Genomic DNA, 14,751 nt, shown 5'->3' on the forward strand with positions numbered 1-14,751 from the left:
TTTCAAGACAATTCTTTTAACAACCTCTGCTGCCACTCCAGTAAAAAGAATCATCAATGATTCCTTCACTACCGGAATATTTCCAGAAGAACTCAAAAAATCACACATACGCCCTTTACTGGAAAAAAAAAATTGGGCCCGCTGAACCCTGACAACTACAGACCCATTACGAATGGACCTTTCCTGGGTAAACTGATAGAAAGAGAAGCGTTTGCCCAGATGTCACAATTCATTGAAAAGAATGACATACTTTCAGACCCCCAAACAGGATTCCATCCAGGAAGAGGCACTGAATCTGCCCTCCTTGCCATCTGGGATGACCTGAAGAATACCGTTGACTGCAACTGGGTTGCACCTCTTGGACCTCTCAGCTCCCTTTGACACGGTTGACCATGACACTCTGAAACAAGGACTTTATGAAGTCGGCATAGAGGGAATTGCTCTAGACTGGATCACTCCCTACCTTCGAAACAGAACTAATGTTATCCATACCCCACCTTTCTCGTCCAAACCGTACTCCACAAAAGCAGGGGTACCTCAAGGTTCTATCATCTCGCCCATGCTTTTCAACATCTACATCTACATGAAGTCATTACCAGTACTGATCAATACATTTCACCTCACGTGCTATAACTATGCAGATGACACACAAATACTCCTTCAACTGAAATGCCCCAAAGACATTGGAAAATCACCAATTTTCAGCTGTCTCAGAGCCGTGGATCAGTGGATGACTTGGAGCCATCTCAAATTGAATGCTACAAAAATGGAAATACTCAGGTGTGGCGATTGGAAATATTACAACCCGCTTGCGGCATGGCCTAATGAACTGGGATTACCGCCTAAAGTATCGAAGGAAGTAAGAAACCTCGGAATGACCATGGGCTCTAAGCTGTCGATGAATGCCCAAGTGGACAAACTAGCAAGATCAAGCTTTGTCGCTATAAAAACGCTGCAATGATTTTTCCCTCAATTGGGATTTCCACACAAGGTCCAAGCTACCATCTCCCTTGTTCTGTCCAAACTCGATTATGCCAATAGCCTCTACCACGGATCACCTTTAACGACCATGAAAAGACTACAACGGATTCAGAACTCGGCTACCAGACTACTCTTGCATATCAAATCGTGAGACCACATCTCCCCTGCCTTGAAAGCCCTGCATTGGTTACCGGTTGCCAGAAGATCCACGTTCAAGCTGCTTTGTATCAGCCACAAAGCAATACATGGAATGGGACCGCTCTTCATCAGCAATAAAATGACCAAACACATTCAACAGAGGAACCTCCACTCTAAAGGAGCATTCACCCTCAAAATCCCAAGATACAAGAAAAAAATCATGGGTGACACATCCTTCTCTGTTCAAGCAGCCAAACTATGGAACTCTTTACCCCAACATAAGATCCACCGACAACCACATTATCTTCAGAAAACTACTCAAGAATTGGCTCTTCCCCACATAAGCACCATACACAAACAGAAATTTACAGCAAATCCCTCCGTATATAAGCATTTGTTTTCACTATAGATATGTACCTATCTTTGTGAATTGCTTTGTATAAACATGTAGAATAATTACGTTGTGTAGAAAAAAAAATAATAATACTATTAAATAAATAAATAAAAATCATCTTTGGTCTACATGTACTTACGTCCATTATGCATCTATGTACCTTATATGTACTTGGATCTGTGTATCTGTTACTTTTCTCTTGAAAAAGCATATCCAATGCACTATACTATTTCTCATCCTGTACCTCTATCAATATCTTTAACCTACATATACTTACCTCCTTTATGTATCTATATACTTTCAATGTACTTATGAATCTATATATTTATCACTTTCTTCTAATTTAGCATTTCCAAAGCACTACCCTATTTCTCAGCCTATACTTCTCTCAATATATCTTCTAGCCCAGCCTTCTGACTCATCTCAAACTTCTTTCTACTACTCTTTTCAATGCACTACCCTATCTTTCATCCTATACATCTATCAATATATCCTCTACATCCACTCTCTCATTTATCCCAAACCCCATACCACTACTATGATCCCCAAAATAACCCATTCAAGACTCTCTCCAACTCTACCCCTCCTTGCATCATCTGACACCTCTTTTACTATAACGATCCCCTAAAACAAACCTTTCTAAACTCTTCCATTTGACTCCTCCCCTCCAAAACTCATTTTTACTCATCCAAAAGCCTCCTCCTACATCTAAGAACTAGAAAAAAAATTCATTTACTCTTGTATCCCTCCTCTATCCTTTTCAATCAAAATAACAGACTGACATGTTCACTGCTTAAATTCCATATTCAACTATATTAATTCACCACTAATCCTTTATGGGTTCCAGAGTAGCGTGCTACTCGCCAATAAAGCATCTCAACACCACATCAGGGTTACAAGCCCTATATAAATGCAAACCTTTTCCCTTTTCTACCCCTCCCCAACCCTTCTCAATCCAAATAACTAACTAACATATCCACCACTAAAATTACTTTCATGTTACACCATACTAATTCAACACTAATCCTTATGGGTTCCAGAGTAGCGTGCTACTTGAGCTTTAAAACCCCATCAGGGGTAGCAAGCGCTAAATAAATACAAACCTCTTTCCCTCTTCTATCCCGCCACCTACCCTTCTGTACCCAAATAACTGAATAACATATCCACTACTCAAATGACTTCATATTTTACTATTCTCATTTTCAACACTAATCCTTTATGGGTTCCGGAGTGGCGTGCTACTCACCAGAAAATCGCTTCAACACCCATCAGGGGTAACAAGTGCTATATGAATGCAAACCGTTTTTCCCCTTTTAACCCTCCGCTATCCTTCTCACTCCAAATAACTGACTAATATCCACCACTGAAATTACTTTTATATTTCACCATATTAATTCACCACTAATCCTTTTTGGGCTTCCGGAGTAGCGTGCTTCAACACCCCATCAGGGGCAACAAGCGCTATATAGATACAAACCTTTTTTCCTCCTCTATCCTTCTGCTATCATTCCAAATCCAAATAGCTGACTAACCTATCCACCACTTAAAATGTACTTGCATGTTTCACTATACTAATTCAACACTAATCCTCTATGGGTCCCGGAGTAGGGTGCTACTCACCGAAAAAGCGCTCCGACGCCTCATCAGGGGTAGTAAGCACTATATAAATGCAATTACAATACAATACAATACAATTAATGTTGTTAGCCATTACAGGAAAAGGTTAATGTTATTCAAAATCCATGGAGAACAGAAAGACACATAAGATATCTCCCAGTAGTTTACAGGTGAATCCTTTACTTCCCACCCATCAAAAGCCCTCCTTTCGTCCTTTTGAGGTCAGTAAAACGAATACCTATAATGGCAATGTTTTGGTGCTTTTATTGTACAAAATGGAGTGGTATATAAACCTATATTTCACAGGAAAATTAAGAAAATATTTCACACTTCTCAGTTAAATACAGATTTCAACATCACAATGAAAGCCCTCAAACCACTCTTCAAAGTTTTAACATTATCAGAGCTATTAAGTTTGTGCAGCATGGTGGACCAAATTATGCTACAAGTTTATCTACATTATGCAGCAAAAATGCAAATTATGTAAAAAAGATATTCTGTCACCTATTGTCCCCACTCTAGAGTTTGTTTAACTGTGAAGGACCTCAGGAATGACTTAAAGGAGCCACGCAATTCACATTGGTGAATCCACTTGTCAGTGTGTAGCGCCTAGACGCCTCCGGGCATTTGTTTGCGCTTTATAAAAATCAAACCAATCAATCACTATTGCTTTTAACCATTTGAGATATAAAAATACATTTTGGGGGATAATATGCCCATTTTGCAAATTATGTGGCAAATGCATTAAGTACTTAATTATGGGGCAAACAGTGGAACCACAGAATCGCCTATATCCACTGACCCTCACCATTGCCCAATGTAATTCAAGAAAGATAACCCAAGGCTAAACTCCCTCATTCCAATCAGTGCCCATTGTTAGCTACTCTTTAAAGAAAAGTGCTATCAAATGCTTTTTCAAGCTAACATGTAATCTAAAAACTACATGACCGGTACCATGAGTGATATGGTGTTAAATTGCCACCTCGGAGTTCGGTGATATATACAGACAATTTGTGGAAAGGAAAACAAATGTATTACAACTCTTTGCTTGAGGCTTTTTGCAATTGTTTTCAGAGTTTTGACGCCCTTGTTTACATTCTATTCTCATTGCTCTTTCCAAGGTCTCCACCTGGCCTTTATTCTTTTTTCAAGCACAAATTTTAAATGGGTAATTTTGAACAACTTGCATTACTTCATACATCAAAATAATATATATATATATATTCACAGAAAAAACCATAGGTTATAGACCATATATAGTTAGGAATTAGCATTTACAAAACCTTGAAAATTCACTGAAAAAACCATAGGTTATAGACCATATATAGTTAGGAATTAGCATTTAGAAAACCTTATTTTACTCACACAAAACCATTGAAATTCCATATATAGTTAGTTGCACTAACTATATATCGCGCACCCGCAATCCACTGCTGATGATGTCACATATTACATCATTCATGACATGGTCAGTGACATCACTGATGACATCACTGATGACATCTCAAATGACATCACTGATGACATCACTGATGACATCTCATTTGACATCATTCTTGTGCTAATACGATAAACCTCTTCAGACTCTAATATAACCTTAGATACACTCAGTGTATACAGACACTCACACACTGTCACTCATCCATGGAGTTACTCACACACCTAGTCAGTCATGCAAAGAAACAATCTCACCTCCATTTCCTCAACTATACAGTTATACACACCTTACTTATTCAAACATATACTAACACATATTTACTCTCTTATACAATCCCTGATACAAGTTCACAATGATCCATACAGCCACTCACACATTCAGTGGCTCTCATGCACAGTTATTTATATATGCCAACTCTCACATGTACTGTGTTTTACATATGTACTTACTATGACATGTAGCATTGAGATATCCATTCACTCATCAATACACTCATGCACACAGTCAACCGCCCATGTAGCTTTTTCCACATGCACTCTTGAACTCATACACCTAGTGAATCAACTGCTCACACATCTATGCACAGAGTCACACACCTCCCAGCCACCCCCACACAAACTCAATCTCCCATAGAAATACTTGGGCAACCAATTAATAACACATATAGCCTCTCGTATAGCTAATGATCAACACATGCAGCAGTTTACATCACAACAGACATAATGATGCACAAATTAAGACAGTTTAGTCACTAACCCATGCATTCAGTGAGACACATTTAATCACTCACTCATACAGTCAGTCACGCACCTACTAAATCCTTCATCCAGACACTTATACATCCACTCATTCTTCAATATCTAAGACATATTTTAACTTTACAGAAACATACAGTCACTGGATGTTGTCATCAGTGATGTCATTTGAGATGTCATCAGTGATGTCATCAGTGATGTCACTGACCATGTCATGAATGATGTAATATGTGACATCATCAGCAGTGGATTGCGGGTGCGCGATATATAGTTAGTGCAACTAACTATATATGGAATTTCAATGGTTTTGTGTGAGTAAAATAAGGTTTTCTAAATGCTAATTCCTAACTATATATGGTCTATAACCTATGGTTTTTTCAGTGAATTTTCAAGGTTTTGTAAATGCTAATTCCTAACTATATATGGTCTATAACCTATGGTTTTTTCTGTGAATTTCATTGGTTTTTTAACAGCTAATATCTGTAGCTGTAAAATGTATTCTTCTTTAAATCCAAAAATATATTTTATATGTTTATGAATAATTTTTTTTTTAAATATTTTTTTTTCTTCGTTCCCGCTTCGCGAATCGGGAAGCTTCCCGTTAGCTGACCTTGATGCCGCGAAATAGACCGCGAGCCGGTAAACGTTTCTTTACCGCAAGTGCCGCGTTAGAAAACAACATCGTGACGCCTCCCGTCCGCATGACGTTCCACGTTGTCGCGTGATACGTCATATGACGTGCTACGTTAGCGAACTGGTACGCGAAGCGAGTGCCAAAGCGCAGGTTTCTGGAAGCAAACCGGGAGGCCCTGCAAAGCGCTTAACGTAAACACAGCAAGTCATGTGACTTGGTAATAACACTTTTCATTGGTTCATTTCACTTTTGGTTTCCTAATGATGTAAGACTAGGTCATATAATCTAAAATGAACACTTTTGATTGGTTGAGAACTCTTGTTTTTCCCAAATGATGAAAATCCCTCCTTCTTTCCTCACTCTGACTTTCATCATTGTGAGAGAAAGACCCTTTGTGATCACTGAGCAATGGCTTCTTTAGTAGCTTCAGCTGGTGCTTCCCCACCACCTCCACCACCTCCAAGGAAGAGAGGACCACCTGCTCAAGTTGTAATTCAACAAGAAGAAGAAGAAGAGGAACAGGAGGACGAGCATGAAGAGAGGCAGTTTTTGCCTGAGCAGCCCAAGACGTCTCACCGGAAAGAAAACTTCATTTGGCAATTTTTTAAAATTCCCAAAGGTCAGAAAAAAGTAAATGCAAGATACGTAACTTGCCTTATATGTCAAGATAGACTGTCCAGAGGGACCGACAAAAAATACAGTTTCGGAAACTACACAATGCATCGCCATATGACTAGGTGGCATCCTAACAACTACAGTGCTGCACAGTTTCGGAACGACCTAGATAATCTCCCTATTATGGCCAGAAGATCTGTTGTACCGGAAGTAACGGGACCAGAGGGCAGGGAGATGGTGCCAAATATACAAATGAGATTTGGTGAAGTAAAACACACCTGCGTATTTTGCGATGGATTCATTTCCTACGGAGAAAGAAGCATCACTCTGATCAACAGAGCTATTGACTATCATATGCAAGTTTGTCCGAAACGCCCAAAATAATAAATACTTCTTTTTTTTGTTTTGTTGCTCCTGTTGAGCCCTTTACAATGAATCGTTTTCATTGCCCCCTCCAAGAAAAACCCCAAAAAATATAAAACTGTTCCGAAAAATTCAAAAACATTAAAAAAATGTTCAGAAAAATAAAAAAAAAAGTTCTTTTCAGAACTACCTCCCCGTTATTAAAAGATTGGTACAATATTTGGAACTGTGCCAACCTCTATTTCTCTTAGTTCGCTTCCTAGTTCGCTCGCTGGTACGCGAACTGGAAGCGAACCAAAAACAGTAAGTATAAGGGAAGGAAACACACACTTATGTTAAAAGAAAGACAGCTATAGGGGAGTAAACTAGAGATACTATTACCCATAATCCACTACTGATGATGTCACATATTACATCATTCATGACATGCTCAGTGACATCATCAGCAGAGGATTGCGGGTTTTTTGGCAACATGCCTTATCCACGGTTTAATAACGCTGCCTTTTGCTTTATATAAGTTTTCAAATTGTATGAAATATATACCAATAGGTCTTTATGAACCTTTAGGTAGTGCTTTTGTTCATGAGGTCTGGTCGCTTCCATACACATACAGATGTTTCAAAGATGATCAAGAAGTTTATCTGAATGGAGAGGAATGCACTGAGACGCCAGATCATTCACTAATGTGTAGGCACATACAGTTACACGATTCATGCAACAAACACCGACCAAATATGGCTTGCGTGTTGCAAGGCACGCCAGTTCCTGCTATCATCCCCACGTTCAAGTTGTTGGAAAATGGTAGTTATTTGATGCTCAATAATGAAGATTGTTCTGAGTTAATTAAAAGTATTCCTTTTATCGTAACAGTAAGTGAACGGGTTATTTGCTGCAGAAATGTTCTATTTCCTCCCACACATGAACATAGGGAGTTTTCAATCTGGCCACAAATACCAACCTTGGGACACGTTTCAACGGCATGACAAGAATAAGAGCTCTTTTGTCTCAGAGAGAGGTGGCCTTGAGTTCGGCCCGTGAAACTTTCGTACTTCACATAGCGAACACCCGTACACAGGTTTGCCTTTCAATTTCAGCAACATGTTTCCGACTATCTTTAACGCATCCTCCACAAAATCCCTGGCACACTTTTTTAAAGTTGTTACCAGTGGTCTCGTGACTTCATTTGAGAAAATCTTTGGAGTCATCCCTGCTCCCTTTCATTCCATTTTCTCCACTCTGGTTCGTGGATTGCATTTTTACTTGCATTACCAGCGGACGCTCTTGTGCTTTTTTACATTTTTAAATATGGATGTCCCTCCTATGCAACCTCCGACCCTGCAGCTGCTGACACTGTTCCGCAATCGCATGCTAGAATATTATGGCACAATGCCGTTGGCGATATTAAGCACGGCATATGGATTATCTTTTCGGTTCTCCTACTTCACCTGTGTCCAGCCTGTATTTCACTGCCTGACCTGTGATTTCGATTGGGCCATTGATTTGTGTCTCTGCGGACCGGTTTCTCCTGACGTCGACTTTAATCAGCTGATGACTCCTATCATTACTCACGAGTTGATTTGTCCTGGCGAAAGGATTATGGCTGTGGCATTGATGCATGGACTACTTGGTCCCTGGAATTTACTGGCGGCAGCACAGTCTTTCTTGGAACACAGCTTTCTTGAAAACCCACCGAGCTGTCCTCTGATGGTGATAGAGGATCCGGTGCTGGGAGAGCACGTATGTTCTTTTCCGCTTTTAAATTGGATGGCTGAACTGTTTTCGGATGAAGACGGTGACTTCCTATTGGAGGCTGTTGCAGCTTATTTTGCATACACAGTTATGTCATAGACCTTTTTCATGTTTGATATGCTGAGTACTAGCATTTCATTGACAATTCATTGACTTATTTGTCAAGTTTTTATTATTTACCTTGCCTATTGGCTTAAGACTCGATAAAGTACTTGGCTGTTTTATTTTTCTTTAGCATTGAATTTTCCTAGTTTTTAATGCTTTACCTTGCGGACCGTCCACATATAAACTTGCAATCTGCTCTCATGAGATGGCACTTCTATTATCTTATTCAGTTCGTTTCCGGATCATGAGGAGGTGTCATCTAGGTCCTGGATATCTTTACACCGTGTTAAGTTAGCATGGGCTCATTACCGGTTTAAACGCCATTTTTCCTTTTTTGCAACTTCTGCACACGACACTTAGTTGTTGCTTTAGCTTTCCACCTAGTAGTTCATCGTGGTTTACATGAGAATAATATGTTATTGGTCTACTATCTGCTTTACTTGTTAAACTATATCTGTACAGCGAGTGCTAAAGTTTCAAGAACAACACGATACAGAATTGTTATGAGGTCTGATCTCCACGACTTCATACTCATAACATAAGTGCAACTTCTGCCAATTCTGGGCATGAGGCGGGTTTTATATTGCTTTGCCGAACACACATACACAACAGTTGATGCGGTTCACATGAAGAGAGAGCTGGTGTATGCTGATGTGATTCCTTCAAATCTAAGACACTAAAGTATGGGCACGCCCTAAACCAACACAAAGAGACCTTCTTAGCAAATAATATAATATGTGTATTAGGGAGGGTGAGATATAAGCAGCCGCGGGCCGTGGAGGGAGTTACGGTGAGGCAGGGAGGCGGGGAGGGGGAGAAGCAGGGTGGAGCCCTCTCTACCTTGCCCCTCCCCCTCCCCGCCTCCCTGCCCCACCGTAACTCCCTCCACGGCCCGCGGCTGCTTATAAGTGTTGCTAACTCTTATTCATTTACAGCATGTTAACATACTGTCACCATTCGCTTTTTATGTACTAGTAACTATGCTGGTAATTTTGCTACTGATAATATGTGTACTTGTATTCTCCACCCTGCTTCTCCCCCTCCCCGCCTCCCTGCCTCACCGTAACTCCCTCCACGGCCCGCGGCTGCTTATAAGTGTTGCTAACTCTTATTCATTTACAGCATGTTAACATACTATCACCATTCACTTTTTATGTACTAGTAACTATGCTGGTAATTTTGCTACTGATAATATGTGTACTTTTATTATCTAAGGTACTACGCCTGAGAAGACGGCATTAGTAAATAAACATTTCAAATACACATGTGTTCTTCTTAACTCCATGTTCTGGTTTCTAAGAAATATATAACGACCGACTGTTCATGAGTTCCACGTATCCTGAGGTACTATAAGTTCATATTCTGGATTGTCTAAACATTGAGAGTTTGTTATATCCAATGTAACACTGTACCTAGCTTGCTAAATAGTTTTTGATTACTAACGTGAGTTTTGGGACACCCTAATTCGCCGAGGTTCCAATCCTCTGTCCACAGTTCTGTGTGAGAACAGAAACCCTGCGACAGGGGCACCCCCGACCCTTGCTGGAGCTTCATCACACTTGCGATACAACTCCAGCAATGCGCCACCTTTACGGCACAGATACATCACGCATCTGTGCTGTTTTTGCCCCGTGATGCGCCGCATTGTAAATGCAGCACACCATAGGTGACGGAACAGCGGCACAGAATGACTAACACATCCCTGGTGATGCGCCAGTCATCATAAATCTATCCCTATGCTTCTTATCTTGTTAGAGATGAACCGCCATATGTATCATCAAAGTTATTTGCATTTCCTAAATAGCGAACTTTAAGGAATAAATAGCGATTCTTTACCATTCCTAGTTTGCGATGAGCTATTTGCTAATTAGCCGAATGTAGCCCAATGAAGCCCAATGTAGCCCAATGTAGCCCAAAGATGGCCGCCAGACACACAAAAAAACAAATGTAGCCCAAATATCAGCCAGATGTAGCCCAACTATAGCCCAGTGACAGAATGACCAATCAGCTTCGCAAACCTCCGTTACGCGAAGCGGAGCGCTGTTACAGATATATATCTTTTTTTGAACGTTAATTTCTCAAAATCCACTGGAGCACATATATTGAGACCTAGCAAAGGCACATCGGGCTACCAGTCCCTAATATTTTGCCAAGTTTCGTGCAAATCCATTCAGCCGTTCGATTATTATTTTTATTATTTTTTTTTGCCCCGCGGGGCCCTTTTAAAACCTCCACATCAAACCTAGGGGGTCAGCGAGGATCTACTATGCCCCCTTATAGTTATTTCCCCCTTTGTTTTGACCTCCTCTTGTCTCTCGATCCTACCGAGAGACAAGATGGCGGCCGCTACGGACTGTTTGGAATGTTGACAGACGCCGGAGAACCAATCAGCTTCGCTTCACAAAGCTCCGTTGCGCGAAAAGTCCGCGAACCAGAGCGCTAACCGGTCCGCTGTTACAGATATATATCTTTTTTTAAACGTTAATTTCTCAAAATCCACTGGAGCACATATATTGAGACCTACAAAAGGCACATCGGGCTACCAGTCCCTACAATTTTGCCAAGTTTCGTGCAAATCCATTCAGCCGTTCGGGCTAAAAGTGAGGCCAACCGCCCTATGGAAAACTCAATGTTAAAAACACGTTTTGGGACCCCCCTTTTTTCTCGGCCCCCACTGGACGAACCCCCCCCAAATTTTCAAGGGCTGCTCAGAAACAAAATGTGCCATTTTCCTGAAAATTTCAGCCGATTCCGTCCACAAACGCCAAAGTTATTAGACATAGAATTTTCAAAAAACCCATAGAGAAAAAATCCTAACTATATATACCTACTGGCGACCGCCAGTAGGTAATATATAAATATAAATCCACTAATACACAGTTAACTCCCCATATTCAATAAATGTCCAGAAAAGTTTGATAAATTCTGAACTGCAAATAAGAGCTACAAACTTAAGGAAAATCCTATCGGCAGCTAAAGGTGAAAACCAGTACACTTTTTTCCTCCTTACTTTAATCTTGTAATAATAGAATATACTATGCACTTTTTCAAAGAGCTTGCAATGTAAAGAAAATGTGAGTAGAAAGTCCACCCAATGTGCTATATGGCCAGTGGCAGACGCCTTGACTAACCCGAAGTCTCACTACAGCCCTGTCATATACAGTGGTAAAATCAGGGTTAATTACATCTTCATAAATTTCTATTACTCTTTTGACCAACTTTGGGGAGTTTCATGGATTTAGTGTATGTATATGAAGAACATCATAATATTAAGATGGAGACCTTCAACCTACAGAAACATTTAATGTCCCCAGACCCGGACCTCAACTGAAATATGTTTACTCTGCTACTATATATTAATCCTAAAAAGAGTTTGTTTTATTTGTCTACTGCTAAGCTCTTCTTGGCCATGCTAGCCATCCCATTAGCCTTGATTTAGTGACTCCTGGTGCTGCCTCCACTTTGAGTCTCATTGAGCAAAGAAAATCTGAAGCAAAAGTGAAACTTATTGCATCAGGGCTGGACCAAAAGCAGTTCTAGCAAACATTTTCACACCAGCATGTCTCCTCTCTTTCTTTCCATCCATTTATTCCATGTTGGTCTCTGCTCTCACTGTCTCTCTCTTTTTCTCTCTCCTCTCTAACTTCTCCATCGCTCTATGACCCCCACTCCGTCCCTATCTCTTCCTGCTGTGCTCTCTACAATAAACCCTGGGAGCTGAAGAGGGAGGCAGAGTTGTAAGAAGAAGCGTGGGCCTTCGAAACATGGCCTCCAATGGCTCTATTCCCCCGTGGAAATGCCCAGTGGGATACATGGCCCATCCAGCCCTGAGTGCAACTTCGCTCTCTTTGTCACTACCCATGCACAAGATTCTTTACATCTCAAGCACGCCGTATAAGTAAATTATCCATTTATTTGTCAGGCCCTCAACACATCTCTTTCCTTCTCTCAAGCTGCTTCAGCTCTTCTCCTGATCCACTTCAAACCTCTTTGGCTCGGGCAGCTTTGAAAGACTTGAGAAATACTGGGTATTTCTGCTGTAATAACTTGGCCACCACAGGTGCGCATGCAAAGATCAGATCTGGCATAATAGTTTGGAAATGAAATAAACAAATACTCCATTACTTTGTAGCATTCCATTTCAAATCATGGTAGAACAAACAGGAACACAAAGAACCTGCATGAGGGAGTGCATGGCGAGCCCAGAAATCAAACAGACAATTGAAGAGAGACAGCCAGCAAGAGGTGGAAAAGTTTAAATAGAAAGAAAAGAGGGTGAGAGTTAAACTGCCACAACAAGGAAATAATACAAGTAAAAAGACTGCCTGGTGAACTAATTGAAACCGGGTATGCAGGGAAGTTCAAACCTGAAGAGCCTTCAGTTCAGTTCAATAAGCTTTATTGGGTTAAGAAATATCAACCATAAAAGCAGGTATACATACACAATTGACTGAAGAGCCTTTTATTTTTCTGAGGTCCATATGAGGAGTAGTTTTAATTGGGAAATATTAATTGCTTATTGCAACATTGAAATATTGTGTTGTGTGGCCACAATCTCTAATCAGTGGAGAAGTTCCTCATGTTGTTTCCCTTTCTCCAGTAAATGTCCACTGCAGCAGGACCCATCCACACCAGAGAGGGTAACTCCTGCTGCAGCATTCATTCATTCATTGGCAACCGCTCTGGTGGGTTGACTGGGGATGGTTACTCCTCCTCGTTCAGTCATCTCTCATTGCCACAAAATGAAAGTTTGAGTCAAAGTTTGAGGCAAAGCCGATCCTGCCCGCAAACCCAACTCCTGTTCAGTCATTTTGTGACAGCGGAATCCAAAAGGAGGAGAGGTAACACACAACCTGCGTTTTGGGGTTAAACTGTATCCCCCTTGATCTTGCTCTAATAGTATTAGTGATGTGGACAACAGACATCATCATATAGATAGTAGTCTTCACCTTCTTTCGTGGCACTCACCTTCAGTTGGCCATCCCTATTAAACTTGCAGGCACTTGTCACATGATAATGCCTGTGGCTCTGGTCACTAATTCTATATCAAAATGTTGTATGTAAACACTTTTGATAAAGAGAAGTGCGAATACCGTATTACTATGGATCATTGATACTTTATTTTGGGGCACTGTGTGTACGCTAAGAAGTTAAGGGCATGCATGTACAAGTCTTGTATTGTTTTGATTGTTTATTCAATCATTTGATAGAAACAGCAGTATGGTATAGAGAGTATGTTGCACTCAGTGGCTATTGTTTACTTGCAAAGTGAACCCAGGGTGGTCTTGCCAAAAAAACTGCTTGTTTCCCTCGACACAGTACAAGAAGAGTAGGTGGTAGGTTTTTGGAGAATAGGTTGATTTTGTGTTTGCGCCTTGTGAAGTGTACAGTAGTGCTCAAACTTAGGTTCAGTACTTCACACCCTATGGTATCACAAAAAGACACAAAGCCTTAAGTGGGAGTATTTTGACCAGGGCACTCCTAAACGTTTTATGGCATGTAGCCCAAGATAAGTTTAGACAAAAAGTGAGGGATATAGTGCCAAGTTTTTTTAAATAATGGGTTTATGCTATAGTCCACAACATAGCTCCACAGAAAAAAAAAGTTTTGAGGCTTTGGTTATCTGAAGCAGACATGATGTTCAAATAAAGTTTGTGTTGTTGCAATATTGCTGAATCTTGATGCTGTTATCAGTGAGTAGAGGCCCAATGTTGTTGAAGGTGATGAGGGACAAGGTGCAGCCCTCTGGGACTCTGCCGATGGGAGGAATTTTCTAGGAAGTGGAAGTGATATATTTTTGGAACGTACAGCAATACAAAGGCAAAAAGAGGTACAGTATAGGCCTGGTAGGGGCACAGGTCCAACTTCCCATTAAAATATATGTAGAGAGTTGTTAGTAGGAACACAGAAAAACCCATCAACAATAGGAAATGGTAGCTCTCAAAATCATGACTTTCTCCTA

General features: G+C 40.6%; 1 protein-coding gene across 3 annotated transcripts in view; it reads left to right on the top strand.

Moving 5' to 3' along the window:
• The window catches only part of EDAR (ectodysplasin A receptor), a 350,911-nt gene that overhangs the window by 324,301 nt on the left and 11,859 nt on the right, over window positions 1-14,751 (top strand). The gene's annotated exons all lie outside the window — the stretch shown is intronic.

Source organism: Lissotriton helveticus, chromosome 8 (assembly GCF_964261635.1).
Source record: "Lissotriton helveticus chromosome 8, aLisHel1.1, whole genome shotgun sequence".
Lineage (NCBI taxonomy): Eukaryota > Metazoa > Chordata > Amphibia > Caudata > Salamandridae > Lissotriton > Lissotriton helveticus.